Source organism: Rousettus aegyptiacus, unplaced genomic scaffold, assembly GCF_014176215.1.
Source record: "Rousettus aegyptiacus isolate mRouAeg1 unplaced genomic scaffold, mRouAeg1.p scaffold_m13_p_5, whole genome shotgun sequence".
NCBI lineage: Eukaryota > Metazoa > Chordata > Mammalia > Chiroptera > Pteropodidae > Rousettus > Rousettus aegyptiacus.
Window position 1 is genome coordinate 53,637,506 of NW_023416308.1, and position 20,299 is coordinate 53,657,804.

A 20,299-nucleotide genomic window follows, 5' to 3' on the forward strand; every position below is an offset into this window, starting at 1 on the left:
CCCAGCCTCCTGAACAATGGAAATTGTCAAAATATGGAGACTATTTTCTTTTGTCTCCCAGAAACGTTAACTCTTTACATTTGAAGGGTATTAAGCCCAAAAGTAAGTGTTAATGTACCAAAAGAGAATAAGTCTCTAAACTATCATTTATATCCCAAAGATTGTTAACTTGGAAACTTCTTATTAATTTCCTAGAGATTTGTTTACATTATGGAAATTAGTTTTTCTAGTTCTCTTAGGAGAAGGAGGTAGCAACTGGGTAGTGGTTAATCTGTTTAAACTCCTAGATTTATAATTTCAGAGTTCCTTTTTCATAGTGCAAAAATACCCTTGTGAAGTATGTAGGCCTAATCATCTGTTATATGTAATAATAATTTAGTTCTGATCCAGAAACCTTACCTTTGCTTTTAAGGCAGTAAAAATGCTATTGATATTAAATACCTACCAAGAAAGTCTTTCCAAATCATTTTATGAGGCAAGCATTATCCTGATACTAAAACAAAACAAAAACATTATAAGAAAACTACAGATCTATCCCTTGAACATAAACACAAAACTTTTTTAAAATATTAGCAAATGAAATCGAACAATATATGAAAAAGATAATGCACTATGAACAGATGGTGTTTATTCCAGTAATATAAGTTCATTTTAACATTCAAAAATCAATGTATTTGAGCATATTAGCTGAAAAAAAGGAAAAAATACACATTTGAGGGTGTGGTTCCATAGAATAGTAGTTAGCATGTCTGCTTTACATACAGAAGGTCCTGGGTTCATGCCCCAGGTGGAGCCATGGACCATACCCTGGGTGTGCTAGGCCTCCTGAGTGTCCCAGGGGTGCCAGGCCCCAGGGGTGCCAGACAGGGGAGCATGCCGGGAGCATGTGAGAGGAGATGCCCCGCCTTCAGAAATCCAGTTCCGAAGGGGAAAATGGCAACATCCTTAGGTCAGGGGTGGAAGTGGGGGGCGGGGCAGGCGGAATTAAAGAAGGGAAAACAAACAAAAAAACATATGATGATCTTAATAGGTGAGCATTTGACGAAACTCAATATTTTTCTGATAAAAATTCACAGCAAATTAAAAGTAGAGAGGAACCTCCTCAATCTCATAAAGAACATTTATGAAAATCCTTCAGCTAACATCATAGTGGCAAATGCCAAATAGGGAGGAATATTTCTTCCCTAAGAGTGAGAACAATTAAAGATGTCTCTCAGCTCCCCCCACTTTTTCAGTATTGTACTAGAGATCCTAGCCAGAACAACAGTCAAAAAGAAAACAAAAGCCATGTAAATTGGAAAGGAGCAAATAAAATTGTCTTTATTTGAAGAATATATGTTGTCTTCATAGAAATTCTAATAAATTTATGAAAAAATTAATAGTGAGCTGTTAAGATAAGTGTATATCAAGATTACAGAATATACGAAAATATACAAGTCTATGAGAAATAAATATGACAAAAGAGGAATAAGACATGCACATTAAAATTACAAACAACTGAGAAAAATTATTGAAGATAATAAAATCAAGATGTAAATTATGTTCATGGATCGGAAGAATATACATTGTTAACACCAACTCTGTATATATTAACCTATAGACTGAACTGAATCCCAGTCAAAATACTAGATATCTTTTTATAAAAATGAATAAGCTGATTCTACAATTTATGTAAACATGCAAAGAACCTAGAATAGCCAAACAATTTTGCCTAAGGAAAACACAGTTAGAGAAGATACACTAACAGATTTTAAGATTTACTAATGAAGATAGTGTGATATTGGCATAAGAATAGGCATATAAATCAATGCAACACAATAGAGAGTTCCAAAATATAATCACATGCGATAATATAGTTTAGTGGAGAATGAATAGTTTTTTCAAAAAATGGCACTACACTAACTGAATATGAAAATGAACCTTAACCCTTGCCTCTTGTCCCATAACAAACTAAATTGAAATGCATTCCAGACCTAATGTAAAAGCTACACCTGTAAAATTTCAGGAAGAGAGGAGATAAAATCTTTTGGCCTTGGAATAGGCAGATTTCTTAGATAAAATATCAAAAGTAGGAACAACCATAAGTGTAAAAAATAGGTGAAAAGAACATTGCCAACATTTTGTGTTTTTCTCTTTGAAGGTCACCTCTAAGAAAATAAAAAGCAAGTCTCGTACTGGGAGAAATATTTGTAATGTATCTCAATAAAAAGACAAACGCCCCAATTAAAATATTGGCTAAAGATTTGAATAGACACATTACGAAAGAAGATAAAATATGACCAATCAGCATATGCAAAGATATTCAACTTCATTAATTAATCATCAGAGAATATCAAATTGAAGCCACAAGGAAATACTACTTTATATTTAATGGTTAATATAAAAAGACTGGCAATAATAAGGTAAGGAGTAATGAGAATGCAGAGCAACTGGAAAACTCATATACTGCTGCTGGGAATGTAAAATTGCACAGCCACTTTGGAAAAATCTTTGGCAATTTATTATAAAGATAAACATACACTGACTATATAATCTGGTCATTTCATTTCTAGGTAGTTAACTAAAAATAAAGAGAATTTATGAGTATTAAAGGCTTGTACTTGGCAATTTGTAGGAACTTTATTCATAATAGCAAAAATTGGAAAGAACCCAAATGTCCATCAACAGGTGAATAGGTAAACGAATTGTATCCATTTGTTGGATTCTACACAACAATAAAAAGGACCGAATTACTGATACACAAAACATAATGGGTAAATATACAAAACATTATCCAAGCAAAAGAAGTCAGTTACAAAGGGTCCGCCTAATATATGACTCCTTTTATATGAAACTCTAAGAAAAACAATTCTATACGTATGGAAAGCATATCGGTGATGGTCTGGTTCCAAGGATGGATAATGGGAATAGACTATAATGGGACACAGGAGATCTTATGGGATCATAGAAATGTTCTGCATTTTGTTGATGATGTTTGTTACACAAGTTTATACAGTTATTGAAGTGTTGAACTTTATTCTAAATATGTATGATACTCTGATTTCTCTTCAAATCTTTCACCTTTTACTAAATATGTGCGCATTTTTGTAAATAAATTATACTTCAATAAAACATTTATTTTAAATTGAGGCAAATAACTCAACTATTATAACAACCCATTACAATATATAACTGTATATACACTATACATATAACTATATATTATATATAACAAGTCATATATATCAAGCTTAGTTTTAATAATCATCTTTCCTTACAAATATGGCCAGTTGAACTGAATAAGCCAGGTTCCAAATGATGTACCACTCTGAATTATATATTAAAAGGCACTCATCTTTCCACATTTAACATTGGATACTCAAGAAAAGTCTTAATATTATGTTATCAATCTGGTGTTTTTTTTTTTTTTAATTAGACAATTAGTATAGAGTCAGGAATAAAATTGAACTTTTATTGGTAATGGTATATTAAATCAACTCTTTTGTTTTTTGTACAATTATTTTGGTTACTGCTTTTACTCTATTCTAGATTCTCCCCTCAATCTCTTACTTTTTTCCCTATTCCAAAGCAATGTCATCTTTTACTTTACCCTAAACAGGCATGGTCAAATATCTTCTAGTGTTTTACAATAATAATGAAATGATCCCCTAGAAACAAAGCAGATAATGAATAGCCTTAGCTAGCATATTTGCTACATAGATTCTACTGCATTAGGTCAGGCTATTCTGAAGATAAATGCAAATTAATTTTTTCATTGCCTCACAATTTAAAACTCTGATGTAATCAAATCATATTCCATGAAGACATAATTATAGTTACTGAACTTCATTTTCTTTCAACAAAATGGCTCCATAAATACCAAAAGCAGCCATTCAGTTCTCATGTTTCAATATATTTGGTGGAGTACTCTTCATTATTAAACAGTTCAGATTTTGCAAAAATAAAAGAAAAAAATGAAAAATCAAAATGGTTTCAGTGGGTCAATGTAACCTCAACCACTTAAGGATACAATCTATTTTAGTTACTTCAAGCAATGAATAGAGGCACACCTGGAGCTGTCTCCAGGCCAGTTTACTCTAGGTGTAAGTTAATATTCTCTAGCATCAATTTTCCCCTGGGAATCTATACTTCAGTTTTTTTTTTCCAGCTTATTTGCTAAATGAGTGAGATTTACTGTTTTCTGTACAGCTAATGAGCTGTATTGCAACTTGTTCAGCTGAAGTGCACATATTCTCAGTACCAACTATTTTCTAAAACTTATACTAATTTTATAAAGCATTTTTTAAAATTCAGAATAAGAGATTAAGATATTAAAATTATTTATAATAGTCCTGACCAATCAGTGGCATAGGCTTCATAAATCTACCAGTAGAACTATTTGACATCTTTTTTTTTTCAGTATTTATGTCACTAAGAAGCAGATATTACATTATGTCTAATATAACTGAGGGTTGAGTTGCCTTTGAAGATAAAACCAATTTTATTTTTAATTCACTAGTTACTGGAGAGGGGAACGAAAATGCAAAATGTATTTAAGCTTACTTTTTTCTGCTAGGCAAGAGAAGGTGAGGGTGTGTTTAGAAATAATAGACAACTGCTAAGGGGAACCCTAGTAATACAAAACTAAAAACTATAACTCTTTTCTCCAGAGTGTGAGATTGTGAAAACCTGAGAAATTATTTTTTTTTCATCTTGTCTCACAGAGACTATAAAGAAAAAAGCCTGCATTCCTCTGTGCCCATAGTTTATAGATAGGCTGGTATTAAATTAGATACAAGATGTCACGATTAGTCTCAAATTGTAATCTCGTAAGCACTGACTTAACTTCTGACTATAATTCCTCACACAATGTATTGTTGTTAAACATGACATTTTTACAGACATTTCACAGAGAGAAAAGGATGAAGTAATGTCTTAGAGCAAGAGAGACAAAGCTGTCACCTCCCCAAAGATAGGTAATCAATTTTCCACTAAATCAGTTTTGCATTATATAATGAGAGAATAAATTCTTTAAACAAACCAAAGCTGTATAGAGTGTGAAAAGAAATATGTTACGCAGACAGTTTGAATTAATAATTTAACACAATATTGTAAAAGGGAAATCAATGGGGAATTAATATTAATACTTTTGACGGTTATAAAGTGATTTTTCTTTGCTTTATACTGTGTAGAGATCAATGTCTTTAATCCATGATTTTATTCAGCAAACATTATAAAGTTCTTCTGATCTTGAAGATATCACACTGGTTGTTGCAGAGGGTGAATTGTGACCCAGTGAACAGCTCAGGCTCACCATCCCTCATGGTTCTTTTTGTACATTTCCAGAATTTACATTCTCACAGTTATTTTGGCTTCAAGCATTTGCTTGCACAGTGTTGCTACCATTATTAGATCCCAACTTCCGTAGAACTCCCTTTAGTTTCTCACTGTCTCGGATATAGAACAAAATCTCATACAAGACATTTGTGTATATTAGACTTTTTGAAAATTTGGCAAGATTAAGAAGTTTAATCTTAAAAGGAAGCTAACAACTTAAATGTTAGACAAATTTTCTCATAAACTGTCTCTTGGCAATATTCCCATGTTATTCGACTCATTTTCTCTTACCTCCATGCTCTCTTTTCTTCTCATCAGTGGTTCTTCAAACTAAAACTAGAATTCTCATTTGTTGCTTATACAGTACCCATTATGTATTTCTTCTCAAGCCAACTCAGGACTTCAGTCGGTTATCACAATTTGTAGCTTTTCTAAGTATCTTTCTACATGAAGATTGTTAGTTTCCTGAAAACCTTGATACAGGTGTAACATTTTTACTTAAATCACTAAGAAGTGAGAGATTTGGTTAGTTCTTTAATGAAGTTTTCATTTAATTATTATTAAAAACTTCAACTCTAAATATACTGATACATTAGGCCCTTTATTCTTTTTCCTCAGAGAGGAAAAAAAAGTTATATCTGATCTTCATGGGCATTTGATCTGTCAAGATCTTTTGATAAGGGAGAATAATTAACAGCAAATTTCTACAATGCATTTTCATTTATTTCAAAACTTGCTATGTCAATTAAGTGATAGTAAGGTTTATAGGAATCCCAAAAGTATTTAAAGGGATTTGTATTTGATCAAAGTATAAAGACCAGAAACTTCCAGTGAGAATAGGCTGTATCACCTCTCCACAAATACCACGAAAGTACTCCCTTCAAGAAGTGGAGCCTAATTCCACCACCCCTTTAGTGTGAAGAGGAATTAATGACTCATTCGTAACAAACGGATAAAGCAGATGTGACTGAGTCTTATTTCAGAGACTAGATTATAAAATCACTGAGACTTCTCTCTTGTTCTCTTCCATTGACCCCCTGAGGGAAGTTAGTGGCCATGTCATGAGGACATTTAAGTAGTCTGTGAAGAGGCCTATGAGCCCAGGAAATGAAACTTCCTTCAATAGGAACTGAGTGATAAAATGAGGCTTCCTGACAATAGTTGTGTGAGTAAGCCGTCATGGAAGTAGATCCTCCAGCCCGAGCCTTCGAATAACTGCTGCCCTTTAGATATTCAGACTGCAACCATACAAGAGATGCTGAACCAAACTACCTAGATAAGCCACTCTCAAGTCCCAACTCACAGAAACTCTGAGATAATATTTTTTGTTTTAAGCCATAAACATTTGGAGTAATTTGTTATGCAACAATAAGTAACAAAAACAGCCTCCAGGTTTCTATAAACAGGAAGCAAAATGAGGAAAGCGTCTCAAATACAAACATGAGTGATTTTCCATGGAAAAGGGTGAACACCTCAGATGTCAGAACCAAGAAGAGGGTGGGCTGAAAAGCTGAGAACAGTGACTAGGGAATGCCTCACGGGAGCAGAAGTGGGCTCTAGTAAAAGAACATTTTCTACCTGCAGCTTAGTAGAGCCTGCTGGATTTTATAATTGCTACGAAAGAGGAATTGATATGTGCCTTCGGTTCTCTCCTACTTACATCGGAATATTTTTTTCCCATCACACACTATATCTACCTTGGGCGCGTGGAAGTCAGATTACTTCCCTTTTGTTCAAATAAACCACAGAAACCTCACCCACAACTGGACTTATTTAGATGATGAGGTCCTAGACTTTTGAGTTTGACTATACAATAAAATGAAAATCTTGGAAAGGTTAAATAAATTTGTATGTCAGAGGAATGTAAAAAATTGTCATTGGAGAGTATACTATGGTAAATGAAAAGTAGTTCCAAATTGTCTGCCTCTTTCTCCATTAAGAGATAGAATATAAGTTTCTTCCTACATTGAGGAGCTGATAATTGCATGTTCAGTTTTACTTGTTACTGTAATTAGGTAATTTATTTAAATATTATGTAAACCAGTTCTACTCAAAGTGTGATATGCAGACTGGGACTAGATTGCTACTTGATTTTTTACTGGCTGGCGGTGAGGTAAGCACAAAAATTGAGAGTTTCTGGAATTCCTCATAACAATGTGATACTGCCAAATCAACCAAATACACATGGATCAGCAAGTGTGGCTTGGCATTTATGTTTTGTGAGAAAAAAGGCTCTGATATCTTAGAAGTAGTACCAAGATTAAGGAGTTTATGCCAAAAAGTAAATCAATGTATTGCTTCCTTCATCAAGAGGTCTTGCAATAAAAAAACTGTGAGCTAAACCAGTGTGATTATTGGCATGGTAAAAATTGTGAATTACGTAAAGGCTAGCATGAAAATATTCTTTTTATCAAGTGATAATTTGAGAGCTGAGGTACAGTGCTTACTGAAGAGAAAATTTCAGTTTGGCATACTTGAACTACAAAATAAATTCTTGGTGGTTTATAAAATTTTTAAAAAATTGGTTTGATTCCAACTATGATAAAAGACTTCGTTATCTGTCTGCTCTTTATAATAATCATAACACATCCATGCAAAGAAGAAATGTAACATGTTTTCTAGTGGAAGATAAGGTCAGATTAAAGGGCAAAAAACAAAATTAGAAGTTTGGAAAAACAGAATTGCTAGAGATGTTATATTATGTCTCATAGTTTAACAACATTTACTAATGGAGTAGATAGTAACCCCAATATTGCGTATATATGAAAATTTATCACCAAACATAAAAATTTGATAGAACATTTTGAATTTTATTTTCCATCAAAAGCAGATTCATGCATAACAAATTCATGGATCCAGAATCTATTTTTTCAGCAAAAACAAAAAATTTAACTATTACTTCACAACAAACTTTGTAGGAACTAACTACTGCTAAAAGATTAAAAGCTTTAAAATCACTTTTATTCCTATTGTGTTTTAAAATAAAGCATAGAAACTTTTCGATATATACATTGTCTGTGAACATCATTAATGTCAATCCAAACTATATTAAAACAACAATCAAGCCCATTGATCACACTAAAACTTTAGATATTGATATATAGAATGTCCATTCTAGATACTTAATATACATAATTATCATTTTCTTCCTTTTTTTGACTGAGAGCTATGAACATAATGGTGCTTTACATATGAATTGTCTGTATGCACATTTGCAATGAATACTTTGTACAGGTTTTAGAATTCTTTTTATTTTTCCCTAGGTTGTTTTTGTTTCTTTTATATGCATTAAAATGTAATTTAATGTCTCTTGAATCTAGTAATTAAAAAATTAGCATTTGTCTCTTGTACAAAAGTACATTTTATTTCATTTCCTAGTAATTCACTTTTATGATATTTAACAAAAGCATCAATCTAAGGTGGATTGGGGGGTAATTAATTTACCATAGATATTTTGAGAAGTACCATTGTAATTGAAATGTATGTATAGTTTTAATCCTATGAAAACCAAGTTGAATGCTTTAGAAAGAACTGGGGAAAAAAATGAGCTGCTAAAAATTAGCATAAAATTAGGTGTGGGCAAGAAACTGAAAGAATAAAAATTAAAATTTGAAATGTAGAGTCCTGCCTCCAAATTGCTTCACAATGTTCTCCTTTAACTTTAAACATTATGAAACCAAAATTCATAAATTAGGTATAGATTTACTAGAGAATTTATACAGAATTCCAAACAATCTAAACATAATGAAAAGGATTTCTTCCTCTTGAGTTTGATTAAGCCATGAAGTCATGTATTTTTGCATGTGAATATATATGTTAAAATTAGTTTTTAAGACATAAGCAACAAAAGAAAAATAGATAAATTGAGCAATATCAAAATTAAAAACTATTCATCAAAAGGCAATCAACAAACTGAAAAAGCAAGACATAAAATAGGAGAAAATATTTATAAATTATGTCTGATAAGGGATTAATATTTAGAATTCATAAAGAACTCCTACAACCTAACAACAAAATAACAAACAACCCAATTTTAAAAAGGGCAAAAGACTTGAATAGACATTTCTCCAAGTAATATGCAGAAGTGGTCAATAAACCTATAAAAAGATGCCGACTATCACTAGTTATTAAAGATATGCAAAGCAAAACAATGAAATATCACTTTACTTCCATTAGAATGACTTTTTTAAAAATGGAAAATTGCATGTTACAAGGATGTGGAAAAATTGGAACATTTGTGCTTTGCTGCTGACATTGTAAGAGTGCGGTCTCTGTAGAAGATAGTTTGGCAGTTCCTTAAAAAGTTAAACAGAATTACCATACAATCCAACAATTCATCTTCTAGAGATACACCCAAAATAATTGAAAGAAAGACTCAAACAGATTCTCGCACACCTCTGTTTATAGCAGTATTAATCACAATATCTAAAAGATAGAAACAATGCAAATGCCCTTAATACATTAATGGTTAAAACATGGTGTATACATACAATGGATTATTTAACTTTAAAAAGAATACTATTCTGATACGTGCTACAACATGGATGAACTTTGAAAACATTATGCTAATTGAGGGAATAATATGCAGTTACTGTTTAACGGGTACACATTTTCTATTTGGGATAATTACAAAGTTCTAGAAAATCTTCAGAAAATAAATAGTGGTTATGGCTGCACAACATTGTAAGAGTATTTAATACCACTTAGTTGTACCTTTACAAATAGGTAAATTAAAATGGTAAATTATGTATATTTTGCCATAATAAAACATTTTAAAATTGTTTTTCAAAAATCATGCATAATGTTATGATTTCTTATTTTAAGGAACACTCTTAAAGAATGGACCAACTATTAATCCCAAATAAGTCAAATAAAAAGGCTTCCACATTTTATTTTTTTGCATGAACATAGTAGTAAATTTTCTTTAATCAAAGACAACCATGACAAATTCATTACCTATCTATCGAAAGCTACATTTTACTAAAAGTCATTTGTCTTTAAAAATGTTTAATCATACAATATATACAATACATGCTGCTCCCCATTTTAGATTTCACTATCCACTTGAGTCCCGCAGCTGGCCTCAAACACTTTGCTCTAAGATCTCAAAGGTCTTCACCTTCTCCTCCCAGTCACAATAACTCAAAGCTATAATTCCTTGATTTCTAATTTGTGTGTTTTTGGTCGATAACCTCACTTTCTTCATTAACATTAATAGGCTCTATTATTGGCCATTGGTTTTATTCTTGCAAAACCATCCCTTATAATGAAGGAACATGAAAGATGTGTTGTGGTGCGATCAAATTTAAGACCCACAGAGCCAATTGAGATTAATTATGAGCCTTTATTAGCCAGCCAGTGACTGACTCTCCCCACTAGAGAATCAGCTCTAAGCTTTCAGAGGAGGTAGCTTATAAAGCCTATAATTACATTAAACAAGCAAGCAGGTTTACAGTAGCAGAAGTTAACATTAGCATATCTTTGCACAGGATAACTACACCCTTAACATTAAACAATGGAAGCAGAAGTTGGCCATTTGAAAATTTCCCACCCTTAACGTTCCCCACTGGTTTTCCAGGGGAATTCAAATCATTGATTTGTCAACCTGGAGCAATGGGCAGTGAGTTCTGAAAACCATGAGTTTCACTGCCTGCACCCTTTTTACATACGTAGTTAACCAATTAATTATACAAGGTCTCAATAATGTCTTGTAATAGAGGAAAGCAGAGTAGTCAACCACAGGGACCAGTTAAACACACTCTCACACCAAGATTCTGTCCTCTGGCGTTGCTCCTTTCCGTTGCTGAGCCATTGTCTGAATGGGTAACATAAAAACAGCAGGCTTTTACCTACAGCTATACAATTATCTATGTTATATGAACATATCAGTCTTATATGTATGAATCAATATGCAAGATATTTAGCCAATTTTACAGATTTTGAATCTAGCCAATTTTACAGATTTTGAATCTAAGCTGTGTTGTAGTTCGGTCAAATCTAAGACCCACGGAGCCAACTGAGATGAATTGTGAGCCTTTATTAACCAGCTGCTGACTGACTCTCCACCATGCAGGGTTAGAAGAGATCAGCACCGAGCTCCCAGAAAAGGCAGTTTATATAGCCACCAGCACATCCCTGAGCAGATCACCACACCCTGGTTAACAGCATCTCCTTGATCAGATTACCCCGACCTGGTTAACAGAATCAGAAGTAAATATTTATTACTGGCTTACTGGAAAATTGTCCACTCATAACATTCTCCACTGGTTTTCTAAGGGAATTCAAATCATTGAACAGTATGTCTAGGCCTCATCTAAAGCCATACAAAGACCCCCTCATTTTAGGATGGAGAGAATCAAGACGGTCCAGACTGGACCCTTGACAGTCTTATTTTTAGTGGGTCCTCTGTCCGATGCAGGGTCCATTGTTCTGATGTCCATGGTGGACGCACAGCCTTGATTCTGGTACGGTGAATCCAATGACGGCATCTAGCTACCTTGACCGCAGTGGGTGTTGTGAGGATGACAGGAAAAGGTCCGTCCCAGCAGGGCTCAAGAAAAGCAGGCTGTACCTTTATCACCCAGATCCAATCACCTGGAGCATGGTTGTGTGGCTGGACTGGATGCTGAGTAGCTGTTCTGGTGGCAGAGACCAGTTGGTGGGTCTCCTGTCATGTAAGAGAGAGCTTGCAAAGATTTAAGCAGTGAAAAATTATGAATTTCTGTTAGCTTTTCCTCCCCTAACTTGGGGAGGAAAGGTGGGGGTCTTCCAAACATTATTTCATAAGGTATGAAGCCTTTACAATAGGGTGTGCACCATGCCCTTAAAAGGGCAAAGGGGAGGCGACTCCCCCAGTTTTCGCCAGTTTCCAGTTTGAAATTAGTTAAGGTTTCTTTCAAGGTCCTATTCATTCTTTCTATCTATCCTGAACTCTGAGGCCTACAAATGCAATGCATTTTCCAATTGATCCCTAACACCTTTGCTAGAGATTGGCTGGTCTGGGTGATGAATGCCGGGCCGTTGTCGCACCCCAGTGTTATGGGCAGGCCAAATCGAGGCACTATTTCTGAGACTAATTTCTTTGCTACTACCTGAGTGGTCTCCTGCTTTGTAGGGAAGGCTTCAGTCCATCCTGAGTTGGTGTCTATGAACACAAGCAAGTACTTGAATCTGAAGTTTCCTGGGCTGACCTCAGTGAAATCCAATTCTCAATGTTCCCCTGGTGCTTGTCCACGAAGTCTCATCCCTTGTTGTATTTCCTTGAAGAGCCCTGGATTCACTTGTGCGCAGATGTGGCACCGGGCTGCTATCTGCTTGGCCATTCGTTGCAGCCCTGGAATGTAATAGTCTCTTTTTAACAGTTTAGTTAACTTGGTTCTTCCCAAGTGAGTGCTCTAGTGAACCTGGGTTATAAGGTCTCAGCTCAAGGCCTCAGGTACTACAATGTGGCCGTCCGGGAGCCTAACCCACCCAGCAGATTCTTCTTTGCCTCCCAGCTTGTTGTATAGTTCAACTTCCCCTGGAGTGTAGGTAGGAGTGTCCGTTAGCATTCTGGGCGGTAGGGTCGGCAGAATGTCAATTGGTCCCACTGGTTTTTGGGCAGCCTCCTTTGCTGTCTCAAAGCTTGAGTTCTGGGACCCTGGGCAATGAATGAGTGCCACTTTCTTTGGCAGCCAAATTGTCTCAAGAAGGGCCAGTATTTCCTCTCTATTAATGCCCCATGTACGTGTGCCATGGCAAAGGCATGCCTGCTGTCCATGTAGATGTTAACAGTCTTGTTTTTACCCCACCGCAGAGCTTGAGTCACTGCTACTAGCTCAGCCCTCTGAGCTGAAGTGCCATGGCTTAGGGCTTGTGCCCAGATGACAGTCTCAGTGGTAACCACTACAGCCCCAGCATACCTGACTCCTTCTGAGACGAAGCTACTCTCACCTATAAATAGAGTAGCGTCTGGATTTGGCCAAGGGCTGTCTGTCAGGTCCAGTCTGGTGCAGATGACGTTCTCTAGGACCTCAAGGCAGTCATGCAAGGGTTGGCATCGTCAGGCAGTAGAGTAGCTGGGTTGAGTGTGGTAGTTTTTAGGAATTGTATGTGAGGTGGGTTGAGAAGCATGACCTGATACTAGGTGATCCAAGTGTTGGAAATCCACCGGTCCAGTGGGCTGCGAAGCATTGACTAAACTGCATGTGGGGCGATAATCTGGAGAGTCTGCCCGAGTGTCAAATTTAGGGCTTCCTTAGAGAAGACTGCAGTGGCAGCAATTGCCCTCAAACAGTTGGGCTATGTGGCCATCCTGCTGCCACATAGTCCAGTCTTTTGGAGAGGTATGCAACTGGTCACTTCCAGGGCCCTAGGGTCTGTGTTAGGACCCCTTTAATGTTATCCTGGGTTCCTGGGGGCTCGTAATGTAAGAGCCCTGACCTCCTCATTCTGCATCCTTGAAAAGGATGAGTGAGGCCTTCTTTTGGGGCGCTTGTCATTTTTCAGGGCACTCATTCTTCCTATGTCCCTTTTTCTTGCAATATGCGCACTGGTCCTTTTCTAACCTGACTCTTCTGGGTCCATTGTTCACCCTGAGTGCCTGTTCTCGGCCTCTGCCTTTTCCTGGCAGTCCCTTTGGCTGGGCTTCTTGCATGGTTGCAAGCAGGACCTTGGTCATCCTCTTAGTCTGTGCTATACCTACCTCATCTCTATTGTTGAATACTCGTTGGGCTATCTTAACCAGCTCAGATAGGTTCTTTCCTTCAAACCCTTCCATCCTCTGCAATTTCTTTCTAATATCTGGGGCCAACTGACTGACAAAGGCTAAATTCACAGCCCTCCTATTATTAGGGTCTTCCGGGTCAATAGGGGTATATAACAGGTACGACTCTAAGAGTCATTCCAGGAGCGTCGCTGGCGACTCATCCTTAGTTTGGATGACCTCGCTTACCTTAGATAAGTTCGTGGGTCGTTGGCCGGCAGACTGGAGGCCCTGGAGCAGAAGCTGGCGATACTGTTGGAGAGCCTCCTTACCTTGGTCGGTGTTGGGGTCCCAAGGCGGACAGGTGTTCGGGAGAACATGTTGGATGTGGGTCGGGTCGGTGAAAGGCTGCCTGTTGGGCTCTAATACCACTTTGGCAGCCTCCCTCTGGATCCGCTTCCGCTCCTCTGAGGTAAACAGGACCTGGAGGAGTTGCTGACAGTCGTCCCAGGTAGGCTGGTGGGTAAAGAAAATAGTCTCTAGGAGAGAGGTTAATCCCTGGGGTTTCTCTGAGAATGAGGGATTCTGGTATTTCGAATTGTACAGATCGCTGGTGGAGAAAGGGACATAGACCATGAATGACCTCTGAGTTTCCCCCCCAACTAGGGGAACCAATTGCTGGAGTGGGGCCAGGACTGCTATCCGGTTCGATGAGTCAGGGACAGTATCAGAGCATTGTGGGGGCCGTCACACAACCCCAGTGTGGGTGTGGGGAGGACTCAGGAATGGTTCTGCCTCCCTGTTAGATGGAGATAGGACTGGGTCATAAGGGGCATAAGGGGGAGGATTAGTGACCTCAGGGTCCTTGGGGGGGCGCCTGTAAGACAGGGTAAAGAGGGTTAGGTCTTTGTCCAGACGGTTTCTCTTTTTGCTCCTTTAGTGTAGAGAAAAGGAAAGACTTGGGAGTCATCTTTGATTCTTTTCCACTGCGGCAGTCCTTCAAATACTTGGGGGCATCAGAAACAATATCGATCCACACATCGATATATGAAGCCTGATCAGGGTGGCCAGGATTTCCGTAGATAATATTCCGCACCAGAAAGGCTGTTTGTAGGTCGAGTGACCCTTCTGATGGCCACCCTGTTCCAAATATGGGCCAATCTAACTGGCAGAACCACTGAAGGTCAAAGGGAGTGACACTGGCTCCATAGGCGTGGGCTCGTCTCCTGAAATCCTTAAAATGATTAAAGAGGCACTGAAGGGGGGTAGGATGATTCGAGGAAGAAGCTTGACTCATGTTAATAAAAACAGGCAAGACCCCCACAAAAGCCAAATAAGCCAGGGCTAGGATCAGCTTCTGACCTAGCGTCCAATAGGATGGGGCCATGGAGGCCAGATCTAAGGAAAGAATTAAAATACCACACATCGATATGTGGAGTACGCTTATGAAAGCCAAGGCAACAAGAAGGTAACAGTGCATTTTGACTAGTCCGGACAGACAGACACAATACAGACAGACAAAACAGACTACATATAACACAAAATGCTAGCTTATCAGGCAGGTACTGGGTCAGGATCTGACATCTCAGACCCGATCGTACTAGGGAAGTTGTGCCGCATCCAGCCTTCCACTAGTTCTTAGGGCCCACAGACAGGAACAGGTCTAAGCCGAAACTTAGATGTACCCTAGAGCTCACAGACAGGTCTAAGCCGAGATTTAGATGAACTCTAGGGCTTACTGGCAGACAGGTCTAAGCCAAAACTTAGGCGTACCCTAGGGCTCACAGACAGAAACCTGAATACCTGAATACCCTTGTTCGGTCAAGGTCTGACATCTCAGACCTTGACCGAACAAGGGAAGTATTGCTGCGTCCAGCCTTCCACTAGTTCTCCGACAGATACCCAGAAATCTGGATACGTGTAGTGCAGTCTGACTCACCGGTGAAGCCGCTCCAGATGGCTCGTGCCCAATTGTTACAGACTTGTACCTTTTGTCTGCCTGACCTCCTGGGTGAGTCCACCTGGCATCTGGGGCTGAGGAACGTCTCCCCTAGATGGGGCAGGTCCTCACCCAAGGTGGCTGGGGTCATGGGTCTTAGGAATCTCCCCCTTTGGAGAAATCTCGCTGGGGCCTCCAAATGTTGTGGTGTGATCAAATTTAAGACCCACTGAGCCAACTGAGATTAATTATGAGCCTATATTAGCCTGCCAGTGACTGATTCTTCCCACTAGAGAATCAGCCCTGAGCTTTCAGAGGAGGTAGTTTATAAAGCCTATAATTACATTAAAATAGCAAGCAGGTTTACAGTAGCAGAAGTTAACATTAGCATATCTTTGCATAGGATAACTACACCCTTAACATTAAACAATGGAAGCAGAGGTTGGCCATTTGAAAATTTTCCACCCTTAACAGATGTTTTCCACAGTATGGGGGAAAGTGTGGATCAACCACAAAGTCATTGAAGGACATAGGAGTATTAGGATCTTCTTGAAAATATACTTGCCATAATCCCGAGATTCTTTCTACTTTTTCTGTTGCTTCTTGATGAGATTTTTCCATTCTTTTTAACTAGGCAGGCATTTCCCACTGCTCTTCTATCATACAAACTTTCTTGGACAATCAGCTGGTGGTTTGGCACAGGGAATCCTCCTCGTACTGAACTCAACAGAAAGTGGAATGTATGGGTTTTATTACAGGAGATTTCTGCTGTTTTGCCTGATACTTTCCAGGAGTCATAGACTATGAATATAAAATCAGAACTATGTTCATCACGGATAAGTTCTTCGGCCTCTAGTGGATGTATACGCATGTGTCAGTAGAGTTTCAACATGTCAACGTATCAAATGACTTCGGATCAGAACGCAGTTGCTTTGCTTTTTCTTTGCTCAAATCTGAAGCCAAAACAAGAAAGTGAGCATCCAGGACTGCTTCTCTTGCTTGGGACACTTCATTCAACAGAATGTTGGCCTTTTCAAGGACCTCTGATAATTCGTTGCCGGCATTCAGTCAATCCTCACGGTTTTGCTGCACCAAGTTGAAGAGCGCCTGATTCTGAAGGGGGATCTGGCAGCACAGGCTGTGGTGGGGCTCCTGCTCCAAGCTCGCCGGTCTGCCATCTCGTCCCCGAATCCGATGACTCTTTCTCCTCCAAGCTCAAGCGCTCTGGATCCCTGCGCTCAGGTGCGGTGCCACGGCAGGATGCGGGCAACAGCGGGGACCGCGAACCTGAGCCCGAGCTGTTGCGATCCCGGTGCGGGTCTCGGCCCTGGCCCTCAAAAGGCTGTCTCAAAAGGCTTCTACATTTTAAATGCCACTACTGAAAACTACTGTGTCCAGAAATCAAGGAAATGAGTAAGAATTCACAGAAAATTATGTTCAAGAACAGAAGTATGTAGTTTTAGCTGGAAAGTCCCTTAGGCTAGAGACCAAAACATGTTATTGAAAAGTGATATGCTACAAATTAGGTTAATAAATAAATATCACTGTGTTTTCATATCTTTTTGATGGAACTAGTTTGTTGTCCAATAGAATATAGTATGACATAATATAATCAAACCCTCTGACTCGTTTTTATTTGTTTCCATGTTCTTATGAAACATTATTTAACATTAACTAATCTTAAACAGAATGCTCTTTGGGTGAGATATTCTTAAAAAGGTACTAGTCATATCGTTTTATACCACACATCCATTCCTTATTAAGAGAACTCTGATTTTGTTTGGATTAGTAATATGATCATCTCAAATCTTGAATTTCTAGCCTCTTACCTGGAGGACTGGCCATGTAACACAATCTAGTGAGGTAGATAGAGAGACTTTCGGAAAAGCACAGTTTCCTGATATAAGACCATTTCTTCCTCCTGATGGCAGAAATAGAATTGTGCCATTTTGTTGCCATAAAATGATCACGAGCATAAATCCACACACTAAGAATAGCAGAAAAGAGAAAAGGAGCCCGAGGAGTCTAGATATTGTAGGTCCAGTGCACAGCCCTAGATTTTGCACCCCTAAAATTCTTGTTATGGGAGTAACAATAATTCTAAGTCCCATGGTCTGATCTCTATGACATGTAGCTGAATCTAATCTTGAATCACTTATTGATTCTTTAAATTTTATTTTTAAATTCTACTAGAGTTGTGGCAGCTTCTAAAAAGTTGAACTATAGATTAAGAAAAGAAATTCTAAAATAAATCCTCTGATGAAAGAAAAAGAAAAATAAGCTAAAGAAGACTCAATAATATTATAAGGTCTTCATAAAGAAAATGCAGTTGACAACTCCAAAATAAACTAATAAAGAAAGAGTAGACAAATAATGGTATCCATGGCAAAATGGAGCAGGAAGACTAAATCTCAAATACAGGAGACATGTCCATATGGCCAATAGTGCACATACAACAGAGAAACTAGCCCTTTTGTCCACATGCTGCCCTTTTGATTCCTCCTACTTAGTACAGTTTAAGATGTGATGAGGAACCTTCCTGCTTGGCTTTCATCTTTTTTTTTTTTTTTTTTTTAATACAGGAAACATCACTCAGTTACTCCAGAGTAGAAAGAAAAACTCAAATTGACATCAGTGTATGACAGTATGTCTGTCTGATGAGTGATTTCCTAAAAAGAAGCAACGATGAAATAAACACTGAAATTCTCTGTGGAATGTTACTCACCACCTTTCTCTGACTGTAGAGACCAATCTTCTATTGCCTCCATAAAGGAAGCTCACTTAGAGAAATGAGAAATATGTACCAAAAGAAACATGTCATTTTGTAATTTCTCTCTCTCTCTCTCTCTCTCTCTCTCACACACACACACACACACACACACACTGCAGCTCCTCTAATCTACAGTAAGTCCATAAGAGAATAGAGAACCTCCTCTAATTAACTCATTCCTCTAGTTAACCCACAGACTTTACTAAGAGAGCAATCTACAGAGAACCCACAGATTGTTAACAGTGCAATAATTTACTCAGTCATTGACTACCAAGCATTAGTTTCACTCTCTTGATCTGAGGGAGATATCAAAAAATTGACTGTAATTTTAGGTCTCCCACTATAATCAGGGATATGTCCTGATCAGCATGAATGTGTGCTGCCAGTCAGAATTCCAGAGCCACAACAAGCACTTGAGACACCATGTTCATCATGTTAAGAAAAGACTCTTTGGTGCCTTTTCTAAAATATTTGAAGTTTAGTTGATGAAGAGAAAACTATATTTTCTAAAACACTGATTCATCTCTGCATCTACTGGGACTGTATTTTCAAGCACTTACAATATATATTTATTGAGCAATGCTTTTGCCATCCAGGCATTTTTAAAAGGGGAGATTTCTTCCAATAGATCTCTGGTAGGGTAACCATGCCTTGACCTCAATTTTCTAAACTGCTATAAAGTTTTGGAGATCATAACATGTCCCCAACCATCAGCTAGCTGAGCAATATAGCCTTTGCTTGTTTAAAGGGTACGGCTGGATCTTCTCGACTAACTGGTCTCATAATCTTCTCTCTTCTGCTCTTTTTCTCTGTCTGTCTGCCTGTCTGTCTGTCTGTCTGTCTGTAAGTCTGTCTCTCTCTCTTTCTCTCTCTCTGTCCGTGTCTCTCTGTGCTCTTGAAAAAAAGATAAAAGAACACGAGATAAATAAAGACAGAATATTTAACAAACAAACCAACCATTATAAAATAAATTTGTCAAGGTAGACACAACTGCTCTATTCAGAAAAAGGCTTTGGAGACGGCCTACTTTTTCCATGGGAAGCTCTTTTCTGAATGTTCCACGTTATCCCTCACCTAAGCTCTTACATCAGTCCTTTCTCACATCAAAGTATTTATTACCAAGTACCTTTCTGTCCATGAACACACCCAGATAACTCCTGTCTTAAAAGCATCTTCTTTTGATGTTACAAACCATGCAAGCTTTTGCCCTAATTCTTCCCTAATTTCATTCTCAGAATTCTTGAAAATCCAGGCTCTCTTCCCAGCCTTTGATTCTTTACCATTCAATAAAAACTTAATCCCCTGCAATCTGGTTTCCACCTCCATGGTTGCTAAAACTGCATTTTCAAATGTCACCAAACGTAACAGCTGGTCCCAAGCCTCAACATAAATCCTCCTCCTCCCTCAACTTTGTTATCACTACACTGTCCTGTCCCTTCTGTGCCAAATCTGCTGATCTCTAGCTCCGCTGCCTCCTCTAAATCCCTAAACACATATATCCCCAAAGTTTAATTACCACCTATTTCCTCTTTTTATAGTTTTCCTTTGTTAATTTCAAAGGTTTCAATCAATTTCTTTATACTGAAAACTC

At 37.8% G+C, this 20,299-nt stretch overlaps 1 pseudogene; it reads right to left on the minus strand.

Moving 5' to 3' along the window:
• Positions 1 to 10,399: 10,399 nt before the first annotated feature.
• On the minus strand, positions 10,400 to 20,034 carry LOC107520202 (annotated as a pseudogene).
• Between the last annotated feature and the right edge of the window lie 265 nt (positions 20,035 to 20,299).